General features: G+C 47.3%; 1 protein-coding gene across 2 annotated transcripts in view; it reads right to left on the minus strand.

The window, feature by feature from the left end:
* LOC144339521 (SH3 domain and tetratricopeptide repeat-containing protein 1-like) overlaps positions 1-22,131 on the minus strand; it is a 56,261-nt gene extending 34,130 nt beyond the window's left edge. For both annotated transcript variants that reach the window (XM_077994196.1, XM_077994197.1), the window contains exon 1: positions 21,947-22,131. The gene's annotated coding sequence lies outside the window, so the exon portion shown is untranslated. The remainder of the gene's footprint in view (positions 1-21,946) is intronic.
* Positions 22,132-27,506: the final 5,375 nt, after the last annotated feature.

The following is a 27,506-nucleotide window of genomic DNA, read 5'->3' on the forward strand; positions in this document are numbered from 1 at the left end:
AAAAGTGGGGGTGGTGGCAAAATAGGAGGGAGAGGAGGGGAAGGAAAAGCAGCCAGTCACAAGTTCTAGTCCAGGGCTCATCCCCGGCCTCCTCACTCAGGCAATCACCAGTCCCCACCTCCTGGGGAGGAGTACTTTCTCCGCTGGCTTCACCTATAGGGAAGGCACTGACACAGGTGTTCAGAAACCAGGAGCACCTTGAAATGGGCAATATGCTTTGGGTAGGAGACCTACAATTTCCCCAAAGAAACCACGGCACAAAAGTGACCCACATAGGAGGGACCAATGGCTGTAAATACTTGGTGGCAAAAACTGATGTCATACCTTCTGTACAGGAGACAAACACCCAAATAAAATTTGCCAAAATAGCAGAGAAAAAAATACAGCAGACATCCAGTGCCATTCTGTTACAGAAATATTTATATTCCAAAGCCAGGGACCTCTCTGGAACACTGTCTTTATTTCTACGTTTCATGGAAGATGTTTGAGTGCACTCACGTGTGTCTCAACAAACCTCCAGTCCCTGCTCTAAACCCTGTGACTCCTCAGCAAAACCCAAAAACAAGTATCAGTTTTCCTTCCAAATGGGAAATTTCCTGACACAGTGAAACCAGCATCAAATCCACGTATTATGAGATAGCTGATTACAGGCGAAGCCCTCTAGTCCCAGGATGACTCCTCTCCTGCAGGAGCGGGAAGGATGGGCATAGCACTGGCCTTCCAGACCACATCTCCAGGCAGTTTGAAACCATGGCTGTTCAGGTGAGCCATGATAAAAATCAAACCAAGTATCTCTGAAAAGTGTACATGTCAAGAACCAGACCTCGGACCAGACTCAGCAGAAATGGATGTTGCAAGGTTTGTTCAGAGACCTCCTCTCCATACCCCCTTCTCCCCGGGACCTCCCTCCTTGCACTAGCGGTCCAGGGCCAACGGACCGCTCCCTTACCTCTAGCCCAGTGCATTTTCAGGACCAGCTCCCAGACTGTACCAGACCCTGAAATGTATTCGCTGAATGCACTATTTCTTGAAATGATCATAAATCACCTGACTATAACAACAATTGTTTTAAAAGTGTTCTCTCTCTCTCAAGAATCGTGCCATGAGTTTGAGCAAGCAGCTTTGCTTCTCTCTACTGCAATTCTATCATTTGCAAAATGTTAACAATTACTGTGTTCACCCATAGCATTGTTGTAAAAAGCCTTAAGACCCACTTCATGTAGCCTGCCTGGAGCACAGACCCTGCCACATGGTAAATGCCCACTGAAGGTGAGTTATCTGTAGCTATTATTACCTGCCACTCCAGCGAACAAAAGGAGTCGATCAGGTCTCATCGTATCACCCTGAAAGGATGTCCATGTAGACTGCGGAGTGGGAGTAGGGGAACTCAATGTCTATCAGGTACTATTTTGTTTTTTACTATGTGTACATGTATATTTGTAGGTACACTGGAAAAGATCTGGAAGGAAATACACCCAGTGTTAATAGTGACTACCCCAAAGACACATTCATCCAAACACACAGGAGAAAAACACTCACTATCTTTCTGTCTTCCAAATCATTTGAACTATTTTCAATAAGCATCTATGGCTTTTGTAAAGTTTTTGAAAGGAATTTATTGCATTTTTTTTCTGGAGAAACAAGCAGGAGCACGAAAAAGGTGGAAACAGAAGGTAAAATGGAATGGGACTCAATGGAATTGAGTCCCAGCCAGGCTCAGCAGGCTCACAAACCACGCACCTCTCACTACAACTCAACACCAGCTCTCTCTTCTGTTGGTCCAATGACCCAAGACTTAGAGATAAAATGTTTATTGTGATCACATCAATCACACCAAGGAGCTTGGAACCACCCTTTCAAACTCCTCTGGTTCTGTGTACCTGCCCAGGGCTGTTAGCTTTCCTCCTGTGTCTTTGGCTGGCCTATAATCCCCTAGTGGTGGAAATGCATCCTGACACTTAGCCATCATCCCCACAACACTCAGCACCGCATAGAGACCAGGGCAGTGATGCCCACTCGGACTGTGATTCTACTTATAAAGCAAAGGACCAGGGGCCAGATGCGACTTGTCTTTGGTAACTCACCAGCTGTTGCTTGAACCAGAACAAAGCCAGGTCTCCTGATGTCCAGAAAAGAGCTAGTGCCTGTCCTGCTAGAAACATGGTGAAAATGTTTTGCTTGCTGTGAAAAGACGCACTACTGGAGAAGATGGGTGCAACTTCTCATGGAGCCACTCAGCCCAGATCACCAGGAAACAGGGCTGCCGGATAAGACACTAAGCCCAGATCACCAGGAAACAGGACTGCCGGATGAGACACTAAGCCCAGATCACCAGGAAACAGGACAGCCGGATGAGACACTTGGCCCAGATCACCAGGAAACAGGACTGCCGGATGAGACACTAAGCCCGTCCACTGGAAAGGAAATCTGGCTGGGCAGTAGAGGGAAATTCACACAGGTTACCCCGGCCCAACGGCAGCAACAACGTGAACAAAACAAAAAATACCTGACTGGAAAGCCGTAGCCTGGCTAGCAAATTCAAAACAGAGCCACAATCCTAGCAGCACATATCACTGCAACACAGAGCTTCAGTCAGTGTGCGCACACTTTAAGTAGAAAGGTAAAATGTCCATGTTTTTGGAACAAAGGACTATTTTTATGTGTGTGTGTGATGTCAGAAGAAACTGTTGGCAAGGAAATAGAAATAGGCGCCCTTACACATTGACAGTGAGATAACAGTATGGCCCTAACAGAAGGGAATTGAGCAACACCCATCAACATTTAAAATGTGCAGAACCCTGGATCCCACAATTCCATTCCTAGCAATGCATCCTATGAATATATTGATGCAAATATGCAAGAATTATGTACAACTCAGCATTGATTAATCCAAACGGTTGGGAATAACCTAAATATTTACCAGTGGGGAACTGGTGGAGAACACTGTTTATCTTATGCCAACACCTGTGTTTTAAAAAGAAGATACATAGGCTGGGTGCAGTCGCTCACACATGTAATCCCAGCACCTTGAGAGGCTGAGGCAGGTGGATCAAGAGGCCAAGATATCCAGACCATCCTGGCCAACACGGTGAAACCCTGTCTCTACTAAAAATACAAAAATAATCTGGGCATGGTGGCGCGCGCCCATATCCCAGCTACTCAGGAGGTTGAGGCAGGAGAATCGCTTGAACCCAGGAGGTGGAGGTTGCAGTGAGCTGAGATCACGCCAGCCTGGTGACAGAGCAAGACTCCATCTTGGAAAAACAAACAAGCAAACAAACAAAACTGGCAACAGTGGTCACAGAGCAGTGATGGGAGTAGGACTGCCTTTCACTCTCCAGGACCTTTTGAATGTCGCTCATATTACATACTCAAAATATATGACTACAGTAAATATTTTCAGAGTAACTATGAAAAACTGGGGAAATAATATCTAACACACAGGACTGCTGCATAAAGGATGAAAAACATTAATCACTATCAGAGTTCAAAGGAAGAAAGATTAATTCTAGCTTGGATGTCAGAGCGGGGATCATGTAAAGGAAGTGAGTATTTCAAGTCTTGAAGGATGGAGAAGATTTAAAGAGGCAGAAGTGTGGAGATGATGTCCCAGATGGAGATAAGAACATAGGCGAAGACGATGTCCCAGGTGGAGATAAGAACACAGGCAAAGACGATGTCCCAGACGGAAATAAGAACACAGGCAAAGACGATGTCCCAGACGGAAATAAGAACACAGGTAAAGACGATGTCCCAGACGGAAATAAGAACACAGGTAAAGACGATGTCCCAGACGGAAATAAGAACACAGGTAAAGACGATGTCCCAGACGGAAATAAGAACACAGGTGAAGACGATGTCCCAGATGGAGATAAGAACATAGGCAAAGAAGATGAAGAGATGAGAAGGTATAAATTCTAAATGCAGCTCTCAGGCTGGGCTTCAGAACAGGGCTTAGGCAACAAGTTGGAATGCAAGGCTGATGGCGGGAACGGAAACACTGAAACCCAACTTGCATATCACGCCCAGATCATGAGCCTTGAATGCCAAGCCAGGGAACCCATCCTTGATCTTAACAACAAAAAATCACTGGGGTGGGTGTGGAGGCTCATGCCTGTAATCCAGTGCTTTGAGAGGCTGAGGTGAGAAGACTGCTTGAGGACAGGAGTTTGAAACCACTCTCGACAACACAGCAAGACTCTGTCCTTACAAAAAATTTAAACATTAGCTAGGCAGGATAGCACACCTGTAATCCCAGCTACTCAGGAGGCTGAGGCGGGAGGATCACTTGAGCCCAGGAATTTAGGGTTACCGTGAGCTGTGATTCTGTTGCTGCATTCCAGCCTGAGCAACAGAGCAAGGGCATGTCTCAAAAATAAAATGAAATAAAATCACTAAAAGTTTGTATAGACATAAAGTATAAAATCATACCATATATGATTTAATCCAGATATATAATATAAATTAGAGGGGGAAAAGAGAAATTAGGAAGCTATTATAAGAAGACAAGACTCAACTAAGACATGAGCAAAGGCCCTTGGCTCACAGCGCTATCTTTATATAAAGGAATAAACTACCACATTTATTTTCATGGCATCACCAACTTAGATACAGGCTACAGTATTCTGGAACCATCTCTGTATCAGTCAAATCAGATGGCCATAATACTATAGGCAAATACCATAAAAAACACCATAAAAATACTATAGGCAAATACCATAAAAAAATGTAAAAACTGTGTGGTTTAAACATTAGTTTATTTCTCCCAGCTCTGGAGGCTGGAAGTTCAAGATCAAGGTGTCGGCCAACTCAGTTCTGGGAAAGGGACCTCTTCCTGGCTTGCAGATAGCCACCTTTCTTCTTGTTTCCTCACACCAGGGCAGTGGGAGCTCTCTGCTTTCTCTTTTTTTTTTGAGACAGAGTCTCACTCTGTCACCAGGCTGGAGTGCAGTGACACAATCTCAGCTCACTGCAACTTCCGACACCCTGGTTCAAGCAACTCTCCTGACTCAGCCTCCCGAGTAGCTGGGATTACAGGCACGTGCCACCACACCCAACTAATTTTTGTATTTTTAGTAGAAACGGTTTCAGGATGGTCTCAATCTCCTGATGTCGTGATCTGCCCACCTCGGCCTCCCAAAGTGCTGAGATTACAGGTGTGAGCCACCACACCCGGCCTGGTTTCTCTACTTCTAAGGGCACTAATCCTGTCAGACCAGGGCCCACGCTCATGACCTCATCTAACCCTAATCACCTCTCAAAGGTCCTATCCCCTAATACCATCACACTGGCAGTTAGGGCTCCAGTACAAGAATCTGGAGGGGACATAAACATTCGGTTTATAACAATGTCTTTTCAATCCTGTTGAAAAAAACAACCAAATGAGTAGGCGACAAAGTACCTTATATGTAAACAAGTCAGAACTTTTCATATTTCTGCGAACACATTAAGGTCAATTTAAAATGTCTGATAACAAGAGTCAGAAGCAGAGATAAATGAAAGTTAAGTTACTCTGCATTTTAGGGCCACCTTGAGTTGTCTTCCAATGACATTGTGGCACAAAGAACACTGCTTTCTATTCTTGGTTTTGCCACCAAAGAAGCTGGAACATTTCCCTGTATTTCCGTTTATCTTGAAAATCACTGGGCTGACCTAGCAGACCTCCAAGGTCCCTTCCATTCACAAATTCCACAAATAGCTTCCTACCAACAGAGGCTACACAAATAAACTACACTGACCAAGGGGAAAGCTAACACTAGCAAACAATGAGATGCACACAAGACAAGACGTATAGAGAAGTGGATCAACCACAAACTGGTGGACGATGAGCCGGCGGGGGATAAAAACACATTCCCTAACGATGGACAGACAGGCAATGGCGCTGAGGTAGTATTGTTGAAGATTTCCTATTTTACAACTTCAAGATAAATGGCCCAATTGTTTATATTCATTCTGATTAAATGTGAACGTGAAAACTTCCTCCAGGGGACACAGACATCTAAAAAGTTCCCAATGTATCCAATTTGTCATTTGATATTTTTACTGACAAGAAAAATGAGGGACTGAATATACAAACAGAACATGCCTGATCATATGTATAAAGACAGAACTCAGACCACAACCTGTAGCTGCCCACCCAGGAAACCAATCCCCTATCTACAGTAAACAGCCAGGAGGCCAGCCAGGCTAGCACATCAGACAGGAAGCCGAACTGCTCTCTCTCCACAACCCAGAAACTAAACCATGATTCTGACCCACGTGGCCAGGACTTGACTCAAAACTGACATCCACCCTAATTTTGGCCCCTATTTCCATTTAGGATAATTCAAAGAAAGCCAAATACGCCCCTAACGAATCACATAGGACACCCCACTTCTGCACAGCCGCCTCCAGCCCCCACAACAGCCTCCACTGAGAGCCGTTCTTTTCCATCCTGAAGCTTCCCCACTCCTCATCTGCCACTCACTTGCATGTCAGTCTCTGTCACACGCAAGTGATGGTGCCGACTCCCTTGCCACAGCAGCTCTGAGAAAGTCATCTCTGCCTGTCTCATGTGGGCGGCCTTCCTTTATTTTCCCCAAATAATCAGTCTTAAATGAGGGGCTTCTCTCTATATGGCCCAGCTACACAATTCAGAAGCCCAGCATGGCAATTCCAAGCCTGGAAAGACCATACACCCCTCAGGTCTTCTTTCCACAAAACACAGCTTCCTTGAGTTCTTCAGTCACTCCCCACCAACCAGGGAAGGAACCACGTGTTATGGAAAGATCAAGGGTCTTGAAGTCAAACTTCTGAGTTCATCAAGTACTTCATCTTTCCACTTAACAAATTACATGGCCTTGGCCAGGCGTGGTGGCTCACACCTGTAATCCCAGCACTTTGGGAGGCCGAGTTGGGCGGATCACCCAAGGTTGAGAGTTCAAGACCAGCCTAACCAACATGGAAAAATCCCGTCCCTACTAAAAATATGAAATCAGCCTGGTGTGGTGGCTCATGCCTGTCATCCCAGCTACTCGGGAGGCTGAGGCAGGAGAATCACTGGAACTTGGGAAGCAGAGGTTGTGGTGAGCCAAGATCATGCCATTGCATTCCAGCCTAGACAAGAAGAGCAAAACTCTGTCTCAAAAAAAAAAAAAAAATGACGTGAACTTTAACAATTTTCTTAACTTCTCTAAGCCTCTATCTTCATCTTCAATAAAATAATTTTACCTCTAAGATTGCATTAAATGGAATCCCACATGTAAAACAGCTGACAAATATTAGGGGCCCAACAGCTGTGCGCTCCTACTGCCGCCCCACTTTACCCCAAGGGAGAAGCGCAAGATGTCCAGAAAAAGCCTGTTGATCCCTACACCTCAGCATCCTGTGTTCACACAAGGCGCAGTGGCATCCAGACTTACCTGGGTCACCCAAAGACAAGCCATGTTTTGATTTGTCAACTTAGGTACACGTGGCTTCTAACGTTCACCATATATGATCCATAATTTAGAAGAGATTTTCCTACACTACCCCGCGGTTCTATTTTAGCAGACTTAGATGTGCCATAATAGCTCACTCTCTTAAGCCCTCTTCAGTATCAAAAACGAAACTTTAATCTGTAACACAGTTATCAGCCGTGAAAGTGGAAAAGGTACCTATGAGTCAAAATGACCCTCTGCCCCCCTCCGTCCCACCCTACAAAAAGCTGTTCAGGAGTATTTGGGCTGCTTACGAGAATGCTGTCTGTATTCCCAGGGACAGACAAATGCCTACCCTGGTTAGAAGCTGCACTGCTCAGCCTCCAGGGTAGAAAGCTCCCCACACCCTCTACCCAAGGAGAAGAGAAGCAAATGGGGTGGCCAGGCTCCAGTACGTGGACTGTTTAGTGTGGTTTCTGCAGTCCAGGTCACCGCCATGGGTGAAGCTTTTCCTTCCTTCTTTTCCAACCAAGTGGCCAAGGTCCTACGGCTGCTGTAGGGCCTCTTCCCCAGGATGAGACAGCCCAGCCATTCCCCTTCCCTCTTTTTTTTTTTTGAGATGGAGTCTCACTCTGTCACCCAATCTGCACTGCAGTGGTGCAATCTTAGCTCACTGCCACCTCTGCCTCCCGGGTTCAAACAATTCTCCTGCCTCAGCCTCCCTGGTAGCTGGGGTTACAGGCGCCCAGCACCACGCCCAGCTAATTTTTATATTTTTAGTAGAGATGGAGTTTCAACTTGTTGGCCAGGCTGCTCTCGAACTCCCGACCTCAGGTGATCCACCTGCCTCGGCCTCCCAAAGTGCTGGGATTACAGGCATGAGCCACCACATCTGGCCGAGTCAGCCCAGCCATCCTGACTTTTTGTTCTGGCAAAATTACTCTCTTCCACGTCTGCCTTCCAAGTAGCTAAATCAGAGATCTGGCCTTGGGGCAGGCTTGAAGAATCCCTGTGTTTTGGTCCTCAAGAGGTCCTACCACGGTCTGGGACAATTCCAAGACTTGTGTTCTTAAAGAGGAAAGAAACCTCACATACACGGCTCTCGCAGAGCTCAGGCAGAGCTCAGGCAAGCCTTGGGAGGCGGCCCTAAGGTTTGGGTGTGCCATCTATGATAACAGCTAAGAGATCTGAAGCCAGCTGTCTGGGTTCCAACCTCAATTCCAACAGCACTGGCTGTGTGATGTTAGACAACGTCCCCAGCCTCTCTGTGGTTCAGTTTCCTCACTCTAAAAGGGCCACAATAATAGAGCTGCTCTAAAAATTAAGTGAATTGGTGCATATAAGGTATTCAGAACAATGCTTGGCACATGGGGGAGTTCAATAGACACGTAATGAACAGAGTAACTTAGCAATTAGTAAATATACTCATCCAGGCCAGGCGCGGTGGCTCACGCCTGTAATTCCAAAACTTTGGGAGGCTGAGGCGAGAGGATCACTTGAGCCCAGGAGTTTGAGACTAGCATGGGCAACACAGCAATATTCCATCTCTACAAATGTGTTTCTGTAACATATATGTATATATAGACTCATATATTCACAGTGTATTTATAATACACAAAATAGCGGAATACAGACTTAACTATTCACAATGGTTACTTCTAGAGAAGGGGAAATGCAAGTTTCAGCTTTTTATGCTACACATATATTCTTGTATCATCTGAAATATTTAAGCAAATTGTATGTATAAATTTGCCCCCAAACACATAGCAGAACAATGTAGTTTTGACTCAAAAATCTTCAAATCATGATGGAATTGTCCTGTGAAAGTAAAGTTATAGAGATGAAAAGTCTCCCTCCAGCCTAAATGCTCTTTCATATGACCTATATTACACACACCAATGCAGATGCCCCAATCCTTTCTCCACTGTCATAAGAATTTTTCAGTGAACTGTATACCCCTTTACAAACTAGATGATAGTTAGAGTTACCAGGCAAGAACGTGGATCCAGTTCTGCTTTTTCAAAGCCCAATGTTCCTCACATAATAGCAATGCATTCTTCAACCGGTCAACTGCCCCCAACACCTGAGCTCTCTGTTGTACACAACTCAGCGAGGCCTGGGAGAAAGCAGGTGCAAATTTCACTTACTCAGTAACAACACATCCCACCTGATTCCTCTGCTGGGCTAGTTCTCAAGTCATCTTTTTCTAAGCTTTCATTCAGCTCTACCACATGTACCTAGGCTGGGTAAAATACTTTACCAGGCTTTTTTTTTTTTTTTTGAGATGGAGTTTCACTCTCTAGCCCAGGCTGGAGTGCAGTGACACCATCTCGGCTCACTGTAACCTCCACCTCCCGGGTTCAAACGATTCTCCTGCTTCAGCCTCTCAAGTAGCTGGGACTACAGGCACACCCAGGACTACCACCACACCCAGCTAATTTTTGTATTTTTAGTAAAGATGGGGTTTCATCACATTGGCCAGGCTGGTCTCAAACTCCTGACCTCATGATCCGCCCGCCTTGGCCTCCCAAAGTGCTGGGAATACAGGCGTAAATCACCGCACCTGGCCTACTTTACCAATTTTATTCCTGAATTAAACCTGTTATTACTATCAATAATGTCAATCAGTGCCATTTCATTCACCGTATGACACACACAAAGCACTCCATACTCGCTCCACCTATCTGCTTTTCTGCAATGGCCACAGTGTTCCCCATCTTACATGAGAGGCACAGACAAAGACAATGACTTCTCCAAGGTTTTGTAATTCACAATCAGTGGCAGAACCAACATGACCAACCACGTCTGGCCAAGGCCTGTGTTTCAGCCACACCATCTGGTTGCTGCCCCTAAGGCTCAATGGGCAAGTAACAGATCACTCCGATTGCAGAGGCTTCAGAAATGCCTTCCACCATGGTACAATGGACGGTTCGCTCTCAGAAGGGGAGGCAGGGGTGGGAATCAGCACACAGTTCTGCTAGGTTTCTCATACAGGGCACAGACTATGTATTTTGTGCCTTGCTTTGCAGGTGAAATGTCTCCTGCCCCCTGTACAACAGCTTTCTTTGTCCTCTCCACATAAAAGTACAACTGAGTTCCTCAGGGAAAGGCAGTGATCACTGCCCTGTGCCACACCTGACTGATGTCCAAACAAGTGGACACACAGGCTCTTCTCTTATGGCCCAGGCTGCCCCCATCTGCTAAGCATCAAAAACTACACGTAGGATTTGCAGAACATGAATGACATGGAGGTGACTGCTTTATCTCTGTTGAAAACTTACTGCACTCTCTTAAAAAAAGGGAATTCAGGAAAAACTGAACATTTGAGGCTGGCTGGCTGTAATCTTCAGCTGCTGAGAAAGCCTCAGCTGCTCGGTTCCACTGTGGAAATCCAACTCCTCCCTCAAAGTCCAACTCAAGTACACCTCCTCTGCGGAGGCAGTACTTGACTGCCCCTTCCTCCCTTTCACAAGCATGTGTTCCCTCTGCAGTCCCAGAGCATTCTATCACCACCTCTGGAGCCACGCTGTCCCAGCCTACAGCCAGCTCAGTGCACAGCTGCCTCTCCCTTTGTGTACCTGCAGGCCCCACCTGGGCTGCAAGGCTGCCTTCTTCTCCTCCACACAGGCGGCACTCAGGAACTACTGAATGAGGGAGGGAGTGGATGAGCAAGATCAGCCAAGGGCTACAGGGAGTGACCTGCAGCTCCCAGCAGGAACAGCCCCTGCCCTGCCAATCCGGAGGTGCTGGCTCTGTTCTCAGCAGGGCTGCTAAAAGCTCCCTTATAACAGCTCTAGGCCACAATGGTCAACTTGGTGTCAGGCCCTAGAGACACCGAAACTCCTAACAAATAAAGAGGCCACGTATGCAGCATGCTCGCTAAAAGCACAGGCTTCGGGCCGGGCGCGGTGGCTCAAGCCTGTAATCCCAGCACTTTGGGAGGCCGAGACGGCGGGATCACGAGGTCAGGAGATCGAGATCATCCTGGCTAACACGGTGAAACCCCGTCTCTACTAAAAAATACAAAAATCTAGCCGGGCGAGGTGGCGGATGCCTGTAGTCCCAGCTACTTGGGAGGCTGAGGCAGGAGAATGGTGTAAACCCGGGAGGTGGAGCTTGCAGTGAGCTGAGATCCAGCCACTGCACTCCAGCCTGGGCGACAGAGCGAGACTCTGTCTCAAAAAAAAAAAAAAAAAAAAAAAGCACAGGCTTTGGAGTCAGAGCTTGAATTCCGCTTATTATGTGACCTTGAGCAAGTTACTCAATGCATCAGTCTCATTTTGTCACCGGCAAAATGAGGACATTATCTGCCACACAGTGTTGCTGAAAAAGTAAGAGAGGTGACAGACGCAAAGTGCTTGGCACTTACTTACTCTTATTGGTTTATTACAAAGAAGAGAACACGGGAACAGCCAAATGCAAGAGAGGCACAGGGCACACCACGGGGCAGAGAGGTCGGGGCTCCCATGCCGTCCCTGGAAGTGCCACCTCCCCAGCACCAAATGAGTTCACCAAACCAGAAGCTCCCCAAACCCAGTATTTAGAGGGTTTTATGGAGTTTTAATAACATCAACATGATTAAGTCACTGGCTACCCATGACTAGCTCAATCTCCAGCCTGTCTCGTCTCCCCTCCCAGAGGTAGGTGTGGGGCTGACATGTCCAACTCTATAATCATGACTCATCTTTCTGGCAACCAGCCCTGATCCTGAACCTGTCTAGGGGCCGAAGCCCCCTGTCATCTCATTATCATACAAAAGACACTCCTATCACCCCAGAGATTCCCAAAGTCTTAGAAGCTCTTGTGTCAGGGATTGAAACCTAAGACCAAATATTATAACCAATGATGTTCCTATCACTCAGGAAATTACAAGGGTTTTAGAAGCTGTGGGCCAAAAACCAGGAAGAATACTAAATATATACACTATTATACTATGTATCCCACTATCAAAATAATTTTTTTGAGACAGAATCTACCTCTGTTGCCCAGGTTGGAGTGCAGTGGTGCAATCTCAGCTTATGGTGCGATCTCAGCTCACTGCAACCTCCACCTCTCAGGTTCAAGCAATTCTTGTGCCTCATCCTCCTGAGTAGCTGGAACTACAGGTGTGCAACACTACAACTGACTAATTTTTGTATTTTTTAGTAGAGACGGAGTTTCACTGTGTTGGCCAGGCTGGCCTTCAACTCCTGGCCTCAAGTGATCTGCCCACCTCGGCCTCCCAAAAATCTGGGATAAGTCACGAGCCACCGTGCCTGGCCTCACTATCACAATAATTATACTGAGAGGATGGGGGAGAAAAACGTGGGCAACAGGAGGAGCGGGGAAGGTAAGCAGCCTGAATCCTTGTCTTCCATAGTAGGACACCTCCCTGTCTTTCACACAATCTAGAAGAACGAGCTAAAACATAAACACAGTAACCTCCAAGGAGCAGGGATCAGAGTGGAGAAGGGTAAGGTGGGGGATTGCTGGGTTTTGTCCTAAGCCTTGTTAATTTCTGACTCTTAGAGCTGTAGGCCTGTACAACTTTGCTAAAAATGAGTATTTACCTGTAATCCCAGCACTTTGGGAAGCCAAGGTGGGCGGATCACGAGGTCAGGAGATCGAGACCATCCTGGCTAACACGGTGAAACCCCGTCTCTACTAAAAATACAAAATACTAGCCAGGCGTGGTGGCAGGCGCCTGTAGTCCCAGCTACTCAGGAGGTTGAGGCAGGAGAATGGTGTGAACCCAGGAGGCGGAGCTTGCAGTGAGCTGAGACTATGCCACTGCACTCCAGCCTGGGCGACAGAGCGAGACTCCATCTCAAAAAAAAAAAAAAGAGTATTTAGTTTTTAAACAAAATCTGATACTTGACCAACAACAATAGTATATTAAGAGATATGGTTTTTTGTTTTTGTTTTTGTTTGAGAGAGGGTCTTGCTCTGTTGCCCGGGCTGGAGTGCGGTGGTATAATTCTAACTTACTACAGCCTCAAATTATTGGGATCAGGTGATCAACCTCTCGAGCAGCTAGAACCACAGGTGTGCACCACCATGCCCAGCATTCTTTCTCTCTTTTTTTTTTTTTTTGGTAGAGGTGGAGGTCTCGCTATGTTGCTGGTCTTAAATTGCTGACCTCAGTGGATCCTACTGCCTCAGCCTCCCTAAGTTCTGGGATTACAGGTGTGAGCCACTACACTAGGCCAAAGTGGTGTATTCTAAAATTTTTTGGAATCCAACCACTTTGAAAAAGTATGGAGAACTATAAATCATCTCCCCATAAACACACATGGATGCAGATACACAAAATTGTTGCACAGGATTTTGGGGACTTCACAAAGTCCTGAAAGCAAGGTTAAAAACCTTAGGATTATACATTCTGGTTTCTTTTTTTTTTTCTTTTCTTTTTTTTTTTTTTTTTTTTTTTTTTGAGACAGTCTTGCTTTGTCATTCAGGCTGGAGTGCAGTGGCGTGATCTCCGCTCACTGCAAGGTCTGCGTCCCAGGTTCACGCCATTCTCCTGCCTCAGCCTCCCGAGTACCTGGGACTACAGGTGCCCGCCACCATGCCTGGCTAATTTTTTGTATTTTTAGTAGAGGCAGGGTTTCACCATAGCCAGGATGGTCTCAATCTCCTGACCTCGTGATCCACCCTCCTTGGTCTCCCAAAGTCTGGGATTACAGGCGTGAGCCACCGCGCCCGGCCCTAGATTCTGGTTTATTAAAGGAAATGCATTTCAAGTCAGAGTTTGTAATTTATTGCACAGGAAAATAAAAACTTAGTTAAGAAAATCAAAAACACCCACATGATAAAATGAGGTCCTACTTGGTTTTAAACTACTTGGTGACCACCATCAGTTGTTTGCTTGACCACAGGATGCACCTAATTCCTAACTACGAATAAAGGTACAAACATTGTTTATTGGGCTTTTGGCTTCAGCCTTGAAACAATCAGATTCTCTCAAACTCAGGAATGTGAATCGCTGTTGGGTTGATGCAGCTGTTTCCATTCTAGAAATGGACCTGGAATCATGTACTTTTCGCCCATGAAGAGTCCTTTGTGTAAAACTTGAAAAGGGAAGGTCCCAAATTCCCCATATGGTGTTTCTTCCAGTAGAGGAATTACTCTAATGACTTCTTAGCAAAACTTACATGATCAGGGCAGGCCATCAAAATACTCCAGAAAACAAAGTTTAGCTTCATTTCTGATGGACCTGTCTCCACTGCTATCAGTCTCACCAACAACCTCACATCACGTCAGAGGAACGGTTTTTTCATTTAAGAAGGATCTTCATGGCTGGGTGTGGTCGCTCACGCCTGTAATCCCAGCACTTTGGGAGGCCAAGGCGGGCGGATCACGAGGTCAGGAGTTTGTGACCAGCCTGGCCAACATACTGAAACCCCGTCTGTACTAAAAATACAAAAATTAGCCAGGCTTGGTGGTACATGCCTGTGGTTCCAGCTACTCAGGAGGCTGAGGCAGGAGAACTGCTTGAACCTGGGAGGTGGAAGTTGTGGTGAGCCAAGACTGCACCACTGCACTTCAGCCCGGGCAAGAGAATGAGACTCCGTCTCAAAAAAAAAAAAAAGGATCTTCATGTTCCTGCCAATTTGCAAAACAAACAAACAAACAAAAGATATCTGTTAACCAGAGGCAACAAAAAGCACCTCCCAGGCTGCTGTAGTAAGTGGATCAGTAACTGTGGTGGGAGATTCCAGCCCCCGAGACCTGTGACTATGTCGTGCAGCAAAAGGGCTTTGCCACAGGCCTTAGGAAGAGTATCCTGGGCTATCCAGGGAGGTCCAATCTAATCCCATGAGCCTCTAAGAGCATAGAACTGGCCAGGCGCAGTGGCTCACACCTGTAATCTCCACACTTTGGAAGGCTAAGGCAGGCGGATCACGAGATCAAGAGATGGAGACCATCCTGGCTAAAATGGTGAAACCCATCTCTACTAAAAATACAAAAATTAGTCGGGTGTCGTCGCGGGCAACTGTAGTCCCAGCTACTCAGGAGGCTGAAGCAGGAGAATCACTTGAACTCAGGAGGTAGAGGTTGCAGTGAGCTGAGATCACGCTACTGCACTCCAGCCTGGGCAACAGTGCGAGATTCCATCTCAAAAAAATATTTTAAAATAGGGAATAGAACTTTCTCCGAGTGCAAGAAGAGAAATGCACACAGGGGAACTGGAGAGCCTGACCAGGTCCCTGGCCTACCTAGTCTTGAGCTGATGGGATTACGTGCAAAGACCAGATAGAGGCCTCAGGAGCTGAGGGCAGCTCCCAACAGATGGAGAGCAAGGGAACAGACACCTCAGTCCTGCAACCACAGGGAACTATATTTGGCCAAAAGCACTTGGAAACAATTCTCCAGTGAGGAATGCAGCCCAGCCCACATGGTGATTTTTGCCCAGTCACATCCACGTCAGCCTTCTGCCCCACAGAACTGTGAGATGATACAATTTCAATTGTTTTAAGTCACTAAATTTGTGGAAATGTGGTAAAGCAGCAACAGAAATGAATACAGTGATTCACGTGGAAACCCCTAGAAGAGTGTCTGGCACAGTGTTGACACCTGACAAGCGTTTCCTGATTTCCTTACATCGCAAGGCAGGGCTGGCCACACTCCATCCAAAACAATAAATGATAGACTTGTTCTGACAAAACAGATTCAGTGAATTATAAATGGCCCAGAATACCTACAAATTTTAGGTTTCAGGTAAGTGATTGCCTTTCTTTTCACTTAGAAGCCTCCCAACGCTCATCTTACTGATAAACTCTAAGTACCAGGCAGGAGACTAAACACCAGACAAACCCAGCCCCAGATGCCCCAAGGGAGCCCATCCCAGCACTCACTCCGCTGCACTGAAATGATGTCCAGGTCAGTTTATCCCACTAGACCAAGAACTCCAGCTCTCCATGTGAGTCACCAGTGTTGCCTCTGCATCTCTGCTTCTAGGATGGTGCTTCTGCACTTCACAGGAAATCTGTATCAATGTTTGTCAACACTATATATGGCAGTGTCACTTAATATCTGCACAGAAAACATAAATTCTTTGAGGACCAGGGCCGGGTTTATTAGCCTTTGTACTCCTACTGCCACTGTCTGAGACATCAGAGGCACTCGGTAGAAGTTGGTGAAGAGAAAGAAAAGGCAGAGGAGAGACAGGAAAGCAGGACCAACACCGCAGACACAGATTCTGAGGTGGCTGGAGGAGAGGCAGGGCAGAGAAACTTCCTGGATGCTGGAATGGGGTTCACTGTGATACCTGCTGCTGGATTTCAAACGTCAAAGGTGACGCTTTGCTGACCTTGACCTCTGACTGCCCTTTAGCTTTCCCAACCTCAACACAGGGCACTTAGAAACTGAGATGTCAAGAAATTATGCTTCATTGAACCATGGGAATGTTATGTACATGGACGTTCATTACTGCATTTTTTACATGGGAATGTAAATAATTGAAGAGATTGTTAAAGGCTAAATCATGCACATTCAATAACTTTGTAAAATATTAATGATAACTGAAACACAAATTTTGATGTTCCCCAAAAATGCTAACATATAAAACAATACTGGCCAATTAAAGATAGAAAACAATCCTAATGAAGCTCCCCAACAGACACATTAAAACTTCTCTGTACATTAAACATTTGGGATTTCAAAGGAAAACCCAGATTCATTCCATTCTTAATACGTCGTTTAAAAAAAAAAATCTTAGGTAATACAATATTTCATTTAAAATTTACAAAATTCCATTACATTCATAATTTCGTTTGATCCTCAAAACAATCTCCTGAGTTAGGCAGAACAGGTATTACTAACAACTAACTCCATTTTACAGGTAAGGGAACTGAAGTTCAGAAAGTACTTGGACTTAACAAAAGCTTTAATAGGGCCACATATCGAAACCAAATCCTCTGCTCAAAAGAACTAGAATAAGTTATCTTTTACATATTATTCATACTTATATCCTGTCAATATCCAAAGATGTTTTGAAGTAGGCTGCAATAATAGACACCTATCCAATAAAAACATTAAAATGAAAAACAGGGGGAAAAAAAAACAGCAGGTGACATGGGAGACAGACGAAGGTAGATAGCAAAGACTGAGACTTATAATCTAAGAAAACTTCATCTCTGACCTTCCAGTTCCAGGGAGATAACGCTAAAGGAAACAAGATGGTTTATAGACTCAAACTGACAAAAGAGAGGTTGCATCAGTTCTTAACTCTGAAACACTCCTAGCAGCCACAGCAAATCTCTAGGACAACATACCAATGGCATCAAAGCAAGAGTATACTTCAGTGATAGAGTGAATTAAGTTCCCTGTTTGGGACCCAGGCCAGGGCTAGAGAAAAGAACTCTGAAATGTAGAGCTCAAAAATACATCCTCTGTCGGCCAGGCGCAGTGGCTCACACCTGTAATCCCCAGCACTCTGGAAGGCCGAGGCGGGCAGATCACGAAGTCAGGAGTTGGAGACCATCCTGCCTAGCACAGTGAAATCCTGTTTCTACTAAAAATACAAAAAATTAGCCGGGCATGGTGGCAGGCTGCGGTAGGAGAATGGAGTGAACCCAGGTGGCGGAGCTTACAGTGAGCCGAGATCCTGCCACTGCACTCCAGCCTGGGCAACAGAGCAAAACTCCGTCTCCAAAAAAAAAAAAAAAAAAAAAAATATATATATATATATATATACACACACACACCCTCTGTCTTCTCCATACCCTTGTGTCCCCTTCCGTGAGAGACTTCCTTTCATTTAATGCATATAAAAATCAAGCCTACTCTAAATGAAAAATACTTTGACACAGAAGCAGCATTAACTAGTTAAGTTTTATTAAGACATTAATAAAATCTAGAAAACCATAAAGAAAATCTGGTCGTGTTTTGAAGCCCTCTCCTAAGATCAGATTCCCCAAAAGAACAAAGTGCATGGGGCATATAGCAAAGATCTTTTCCTAAACTAAGATAAGAATGCAAATCAAAATAAAGGCAAAATCCTACTGAGTGAAGCAATAATTGTAATTCAGTAGCTCAAGACTTGACCAAATGGCTATTTTTAATCCCTATAATCATCCAAATACCTAGGAATAGCAGAGAAAATTGTGTCTCCTTTCTACAAAGACACATGGTTTTAAGAAACTCAAGCACATCAAATTCCCACCTTACCAAACAGATAAATTGGAAAGGAGCTTAGTATTTTATTTTTAAATTATTTATTTACCTTTTTATCTTTTAGACAAAGGGTTTCACTCCGTCACACAGACAGGAGTGCAGTGGTATGATTACAGCTCACTGCAGCTTCTAATCTTGGGCTCAAGTGATCCTCGCACCTTAGCCTCCTAAAGCGCTGGCATTACAGGTATAAACCACAGCACCCGGCCTGACTATTTTAAAGAATTAATTACCATATTCCTTAGAATTGTAACTCCTTTATAGGTCATTCAACATGTGATGCAATTTTTTATAAGTGGTTTTTTTTTTTTTTTTTTTTTTTTTTTTTTTTTTGAGATGGAGTCTCACTCTGTCACCCAGGCTGGAGTGCAGTGGTGCAACCTCGGCTCACTGCAAGCTCCACCTCCCGGGTTCAAGTGATTCTCCTGCCTCAGCCTCCCGAGTAGCTGAGACTACAGGTGTGTGCCACCACATTCAGCTAATTTTTTGTTATTTTAGTGGAGACGGGGTTTCACCGTGTTAGCCAGGATGGTCTCCATCTTCTAACCTCGTGATCTGCCTGCCTTGCCCTCCCAAAGTGTTGGGATTACAGGTGTGAGCTACCACACCCGGCCACAAGGGGTAATTTTAAACTATGCTTCAAACCATTACACAAAGCCAAGTACATCTACTCAAGGCACTCTCAAATTTCCATTTACTCCCATTTTACTCACCAAAAAAAAAAAAAGTTAAATTGGAACGTATTTCACATGACACTTAAAAGATCAACAAACTGCTCCTGAAAAGGTCTGAGCTCAACAACTCCATTAATGAGAAAAAAAACAAACCAACTGGATATAGGGAAGATGCTACACATAAAACACAATTGTGAAGAATATGCAAGATATTGCCAAAAAGCTGCTTAAGCTTTCATCATAGATACTTGTCCTCAACTCTGAGATAAAGTATATACTCATGTAACTAAACTCGTTTAAAAGGAAACAAAGGGGAAGAAGAAAAAGAACTTCCACTTTAGAATCCGCATTTTCAAAGGCCTCCATTATTTACACCATTGCGGGGAAGAGAATTTTTCTCTGCTATATTTGCTTGAAAGAATTAAAGGTGTGGGGCAAAAATTCTTGGAAATTATGTAGTTTATGATCCTCAAAAGTGAGAAAAATGAAGCCCAGAAGAGAAGGCCTTCCAGGAGAATTCCAGAGCCGGAGGTAGACCCAGTACATTGTTTTTGTTTTTGTTTTGAGAGGAAGTCTCACTCTATGGCCCAGGCTGGAGTGCAGTGGAGCCATTTCACTCACTGCAACCTCCGCCTCCTGGGTTCAAGCTATTCTCCTGCCTCAGCCTCCTGAGGAGCTGCGATTACAGGCGCCCACCACCACGCCCAACTAATTTTTGTATTTTTAGTAGAGACAGGGTTTCACCATGTTGGCCAGGTTGGTCTCGAACTCCTGACCTCAAGTGATCCGCCTGCCTAGACCTCCCAAAGTCCTCGGATTACAGGCGTGAGCCACCGCACCCGGCCGACCTGGTAAGTTTTAATCAAGTACTCTGAACTATGCAACAAACACTAGGAAGTAATAGAAAAAAAATTAATCTAAAAACCCTCTGGAGAGTCAAAGAATTGCAGATTTAAAAGAGCATGAATAGTTGGATTCATGGTATTGAAAAAGGACCTCGCATTTACCAGCATGCACAAACTGCCTGCGCACCTCTATCAGAGCATTTTTCAAGCTGTGCTACAGTTAACTTGTACTACCCAAAGCCAATCTGTCCCTGCAGATCATAAGCTCTTAAAGACCAGGACTTCAGGAGAACAAGCAAAACTTCAGAGAGAAGGGAGCCACAGAAACAGAGTTCATAGCAATGGGTCGGCAGGAGCTGATGACTGGAGGTGCGCGGTAGCCTTGGGGTCTGGGACAGCGGAGGGCAGAGAAGGCAAAAGGGCCTGCATGACATGCTACAGGGCTAGGAGCCACAGCTGCGGTCATTAGTTCAGTTTTGTCTCCTATGCCTGTTACTTATACACCATCTTTTGTTCAGAAAGAACTTCAGGTTGAGTATTTGGACTCCTTGAGCCTTCTGCTGTTTGTCTCCGGGACGTTTAACACTCTTAAAAGGGGAAAACTGTCCAGTTCGATTTTCCTTCCTGGGACATTACAGGTTTTTCAAAAGTTTGATGAAAGCATTCACTAAGGAGTGATTCCACTTTCTTTGGTGTCTGAGAAATACACGTCTGAGGGGCAGCATCAGGTCTCCCCACCCACGGACCTCACCCTGGCTCTCCCCTCATAAATCTGACCTCTAACTGTAACTGCCTTGGCCTCATTCCGTGGGTGTGGATGCTCCTGCTTGAAACGCATTTTCCAGCCCGCCAAATTCTTGGGAGAGTTTCTTCCACTCTCCAAGCGCTGAGAGCTACAAAGTTCAATCTGGCTTTCCAGATTTTTTTTCCTTACCATTACTAACGGAAGAAATCAAGAAGCGCGGGGCAGAAGGGCCCTGCTCCCTCCAATCAGAGCCTAGCCCGGGGCCAGAGCAGGAAGCGCGGCGGTGGGACGCGCGGTGACAGCCCCTCGCCCCCCGGGACCCGCCAGCCAGGGCAGAGGTCAGTGCGGTCTGTGTGGCCGCTGCGCGACAGCTCTGGGCCCGCGCCTCTCGCTTCCTCCCGCCAGGCAAGTGAGAGGATAAACCATGGGGCGGGGGCAGTGCGCCCCCACCAACCGCGCCCCCCGCGCACGGACCCCCACTACACGCGCGTCCCAGGCGGGGTCGACCCAGACGAGCCACGGAGCGGCGCGCAGCCCCACTAGCAGGGCGGCCAGGACCCACGCGCGCGGGTCCACGCAGCCACCTATATAGGTGACAAAACACTCAGGAAGCCGTCATGCGGGGCCGGGAAAGAGCCCCCACCCTGAGTCACGGACTCCCTCGTCCGAAGGTTCGCGCAGTCCCCTCGGTGAGTCTGGCGAAGCAGTCTCGCTGCCAGGGAGGGCAGGGAGGGCGGCGGAGTCTCCCACTCGCGGTGACCCGGCCCCGCCCCACGAGTGGGACCTCGCAGGGCCCCCTCTGCCGTACGCGGGGACCAGCCACGCCGCGGGGGACCGGGCAGAAGCCAGCGCCCGGGTCCATGCAGCCCCCTCCGCGACAGACGCGGGGAGCCGAGGAGCAGTAGGGACCGGCCCCCACCCGCAGGGCGACCAGGACCCCCGCGCGGGCCCACCCGGTATCGCAGCAGGCGCGAAGCCCCCGGTGCCACCCGAGCCCGAGACAAAGCCCAGGCGCAAGGACCCCGGATCCCGACCTCGGACCCTGCGGAGCCCAGCTTGGAGCCGCCACGCCCGGGGCAGAGACCCCCGCCCGGTCCGGAGACCCCGTCGCCCGTCCCGCCGTCTCACCTCAAGCCGCCGCCTCGCAGCGCTAGCTCCTCGCCGCGGCGCCTGGGCCGACTGGAGCGCAGCTGAGCAGCCGACAGAGCCGCCGCAGCCTCAACAATGGAGCCCCGGGGCGGGGCCGCCGCCGCCGCTTCAGCCCGTGTTCCCCGCTCAGGATCCGGCTCGGATCAAGGAGCTGCACCTGGCGCGGGGCCCCGGCCGGGAAACACACCGCGCAGGTGCACACCGTCCCGCCCGCCGCCCCGCCCCCAGCGGTGCCGGTCGCCCAGGGCCCGCCCCCCGACCAATGGGGAGCGAGCTGCGCGGAGAGGGCGGGGCCTGGGGGGAACAAAGGGAGGTTGGGCGGGGCGGCGCTGGGACTGGGCGTGCGGGGTCCTAGGGGAGGACCGGACGCAAGAGCTGGCCGGATCCTGGCCTCCTAGAAGACCCAGCTCAACGTCCACCTGGAGTCTGCTCTACAGGACGCGCTCATCTCAAGCCCAGAACTCAGGCTTTTAGGGCAGAGAGCGAGAGACAGGCTTGCTTTACAAAAAGGGAAACTGAGGTCCAAGGAATAGGATGGCCTGCTGCCCGAAGTCACGTAGTCCCATTCACTCGTTCACCTTGTCATTCAGCAAACATTTGGAAGCACGTATGGTGGGCGTTAGGAGTGAAGTAGGGCCGGGCGCGGTGGCTCAGCACCTGTAATCCCAGCACTTTGTGGGGCCCAGGCAGGTGGATCACTTGAGGCCAGGAGTTCGAAACCAGCCTGGCCAACAAGATGAAACCCAATCTCTGCTAAAAATACAAAAACTTAGCCGATCGTGGTGGCGCGTACCTGTGGTTCCAGCTACTGGGAAGGCTGAGGCAGGAGAATCGTTTGAACCCGGGAGGTGGAGGTTGTAGTGAACTGAGATGGTGCCACTGCATGCGCTCCTGCCTGGGCGACAGAATGAGACTCTGTCTCCAAAGAAAAAAAAAAAATAATAGATGGGAAGTAGAAGCGAACTTAGGGCTTCCCTGAAGGAGCTTGGCCAAGGAGTACCTGAAATGTCTCTGCATCTCTTTAAGGTCTGATAAAGGAACCAGGAGCGAGCGCTAATCACTTCCCTTTCCTGCCTCAAAGCTTTCATGTGTTTGCTGTTCCCCGCCTGAAATGCCAAGTTCCAATGGTATTTATTTATTTATAGAAATGGGGTCTCCCTATGTTGCTCAGGCTGGTCTCAAACTCCTGGCCTCAAGCTACCCTCTCGTCTCAGCCTCCCAAAGTGTTGGGATTACAGGCATGAACCACTGTCCCCAGCCCTGATCGTCTTTAAAAACGTCTTTCCTCATCTTATTTGAGCTTCCTGCTTCATGTGCCCCCACACACTTGGTTTCCCTGTACTTCCATAGCTGCTCCTCGGTGGGTCCCGGGGACCCACCCCCTTCTCTGCCCAACTTGTATATGTCTGGGCTCAGGCCAAATGCCCTTCCATTTGCAGTGGGCACTGCCACAGGAAATCTCATGCCCTTCTGGGCTTCACAAACCATCCACATGCTCTGCTGCCTGCCAGAGACATCTATCCCAGTCAGATGCCCAGCCCTGACCTTTCCCAAAGCCCCAGCTGGACACAGGGAAGCATCTCAAATTTTCTGCGGGCCAAAACAGAGTGCTTTATTAGTGTCCTAACCTGCTCATCCACATTCTTCTGATTCTCTGTAAACAGCCCCTCCATCCACCCAGCTGCTCAGGTGAAAATCTCAAATCCTCCTCCAGTCCTTCCTCCCCGAACCTCTCATGCAGCCCTCTGCCTTCCTAGGACGCTGAGCACCCCTCACTCCCAGCGCCAGCTGGGGTGCTGTCTGAGTGGCTGCCACCCACGTGGCATGAAGTGTGACCTTTCGCCCGGTGTGGTGGCTTATGCCCGTAGTCACAGCACTTTGGGAGGCTGAGGCGGGCAGATCGCTTGAGGCCAGGAGACTGGGACCAGCCTGGCCAATACGGTGAAACTAAAATACAACAATTAGCCAGGCATGGTAATGCGTGCCTATCATCCCAGCTACCCTACCCAGGAGGCTGAGGCAGGAAAATTGCTCAAACCTGGGAGGCAGAGGTTGCAGTGAGCCAAGGTGACACCACTGTGCTCCAGCCTGGGCAACAGAGTGAGACTCTGTCACAAATTAAAAAAAAAAAAAAAAAAAAAAAAGAAGAAAGAGAAGAAGTGTGACCTCTCTAAGGCAAGGCAGTGTCCCACTCTGATTCACTTCCATGTGTAAAACAGGACCTGCACCCTGAAGGCACTCACTCAGGGAGGCTGCTGGGATGGGTGGATGCACAGTTCAGGTCTTCATGGTGGTTGGGCCTGACCCCATCCCCATCGCTCTTCCCACACACACCTGCACACTCATCACTCCCACGCTCGCACCCACCACTGAAAACCTGGCCCCTAATCTGATTTGCCTAACAAGGTCCCCGGATGAACAACACATGCTTCCCTACCTCTCCCCTGCTAGGGCCCCACCGTGTTCTGGGATGTACTCAGGGATCAGGAGAACAAAACCTCAGGGGGTGAAAGGACATTCCAGGGTGCAGGCCTCTGCATCCCCCTCCATGCCCTCACCCCTGCCTGACACACCCTCACCCCTGTACTTGGCCAGCTCCTACCAACCCTTAAAGTCTCACCAAGTTCAGTGGTGACAGCCACACCCTAAAGTGACTGACCCCCCAATGACCTATGCCCTTGCATAGTCTTCCTGACCTTGGGTACGAGCAAAACCGGTGACTGGCTTCTAACCCATAGAGCCTGGCAAAAGCAATGGGATGTCATTGTCACAGTGCATCACCTTCCCACACTAGAGAGAAAGGTTCCGTCTGCAGGCGCTACAGGAGGGAGATGCTGTGCTGAGAAAGGACCTTTGGAGGGGCCCCGTAGGCAAGGAAGCAAAAAGCTGGGCCCTTGCTAAGCGGGTCCGAGGAAATGAATTCTGCCAGTAACCTCGGCAGACCTGGAAATGGATTCTGCCCTGGTGGAGCCTCAGATGAGGATGCAGCCCAGCTGCTTAGCGTGAGATCCCCAGCACAGGACCCACTAAAATGTGCTCAACTCCTAGCTTGCCAAAATTGGCTTAAAGGTGTGTGTTGTTTTAAGCTTCTAAGTGTTTAGTTATTGCCTATGAAAGTGTTAAAATATGAGACAATAACTTAGGTCCCCTACCCATCACACACATTCTGCTTTCTGGCATTCATCACAATTATACTTATTGATTTAAAATCTCCCTCTTGACTGGGTGCAGTGGCTCAGGAGTTCCAGACCAGCCTGGCCAACATGGTGAAACCCCATCTCTACTAAAAATACAAAAATTAGCTAGATGTGGTGGTGCAATCCTGTAATCCCAGCTACTCGGAAGGCTGAGGCAGGAGAATTGCTTAAATCCAGGAGGCAGAAGTTGCAGTGAGCCGAGATTACACCATTGCCCTCCAGACTGAGTGACAAGAACAAAACTCTGTCTCAAAAAAAAAAAAAAAAAAAAAAAAAAAAATTGTCTCTTGCCACTAGCATGAAGGTCCCATGAGAAGAAAAATGGAAACTCTTGCTGATAACAGTGCCCCCAAATGCCCAGCACCGTGTAGCTCTAGGGCAGTTGGTCGATGGTGGACGCTGCTGGTTGGAGGGCCCAGCTGGCCCCCCCAGCTGCCTTCTCTCTGGTCATGTTCCATTATAGAGAACAGAATAGTTTCTTGCCTTTCCAGAGTCCCTCTTAGTGGGAATTGGCCAAGTGACATTGTCCTGCCCTGGGAGAAATAAGTGGAAGTTGGCCGAAAGGTTTCTAGCCTTGGTGTGCTAGGACGATTTGAACCAGGACATGACAGCTGACCGTCCATTGTTCGGGAATTCTGCAAGTTGGTTGTTCAACACATTCGGTACTTCAAAATATTAAATAATATAAACTTGCAAATTAAAAAATGCATTAGACCAGATGCAGTGGCCCACGTCTAACACATTGGAAGCCTGAGGCAGGAAGATCACTTGAGCCCAGGAGTTCAAGACCAGCTTAGGCAAAAAAGGAAGACCCTGTCTCTACAAAAAATTTTAAAATTCGCTAGGCATGGTGGTGTATGCATGCAATCCTAGCCACTCAGGAGGCTGAGATGGGAGGATCGCTTGAGCCATCTGTTCAAGGCTCCAATGAGCTATGATAGTGTCACTGCACTCCAGCCTGGGTGACAGAGCCAGACCCTGTCTCAGAAATAAATGTATTTCATATATTAATAAATTTATAATAAATGTATGTATATACACATTTATGTATTATAATTATATATTTAGATATAAATATATATTTCTTGTTTTATTTATTTATTTATTTATTTATTTTGAGATGGAGTTTAACCCTTGCCGCCCAGGCTGGAGTGCAATGACACAATCTGGGCTCACCACAACCTCCATCTCCCGGGTTCAAGTGATTTTCCTGCCTCAGTCTCCTGAGTACCTGGGATTACAGGCACGCACCACCATGCCTAGCTAATTTTTGTATCTTTAGTAGAGATGGGGTTTCTCCATGTTGGTCAGGCTAGTCTCGAACTTCTGACCTCAGGTGATCTGCCCACCTCGGCCTCCCAAATTGCTGGGATTACAGGTATAAGCCACTGTGCTCAGCCTATATATTTACATATTATAATTATGTATATTAATTTTATATAATTATATATAAATATAAATATAAAAACTTTCCTTGCGTTCTCTTGTTTCTAACTATAGTCAGTCCCATGACTTCAAATGCTATCTACATGTGATAATTTTAAATGTATATATATATATATACACACATATATATATATATACACACATATATATATATATATATATATAGTTTTTTTTGAAACAGAGTCTCACCCTGTTGCCAGGCTGCAGTACAATGGCGCAGTCTCAGCTCACTGCAACCTCTGACTCCCAGGTTCAAGCGATTCTCCTGCCTCAGCCTCCCAAGTGGCTGGGCTTATAGGCGCCCACCACGACGTCCAGCTAATTTTTGTATTTTTAGTAGGGACAGGGTTTTGCCATGTTGGCTAGGTTGGTGTCGAACTCCTGACCTTAACTGATCGCCCACCTCGGCCTCCTAAAGTGCTGGGAATACAGGCGTGAGCCACCTTGGCCAAAATATTTTTCTGTTTCCAAACATTTTACATGAGAGGAAAGCGGAGACTAAATCATCTGACACTCGACTGTAAAAAAAAAATCTTTGTACCTCTCTTCTTTTCATCTTTCCTAAGTGTACATATTACCAAAATGTCTTTAGGTTGAGGTCGCCCCGTGAAAACTTTACAGGGCGTTGTGTCCTCAGCCACACTCCTGTCTTTTCCTAGTCCTGGCATTTTAGAACTGTCTGGGGATGACCCAGGATACCCACAGTGGCCATGTCTATTGGAGGGTCTAGTGAGTATCAGCCCCAGGGTCATCTCATCTCCAAGGACAGCCTGAGGTAGGGGGTAGAGTCTCTCAGGGGAGCAGCTGGATGCTCTTGGCCTTAGAGGAATCTCCTGGTATAATTTCATCTAAAATGGTGACCCCTTAGGGTTATTAAAATTTTAGGACATTAAAAT

The sequence above is a fragment of the Macaca mulatta genome, chromosome 2, assembly GCF_049350105.2.
Source record: "Macaca mulatta isolate MMU2019108-1 chromosome 2, T2T-MMU8v2.0, whole genome shotgun sequence".
Classification (NCBI taxonomy): Eukaryota; Metazoa; Chordata; class Mammalia; order Primates; family Cercopithecidae; genus Macaca; species Macaca mulatta.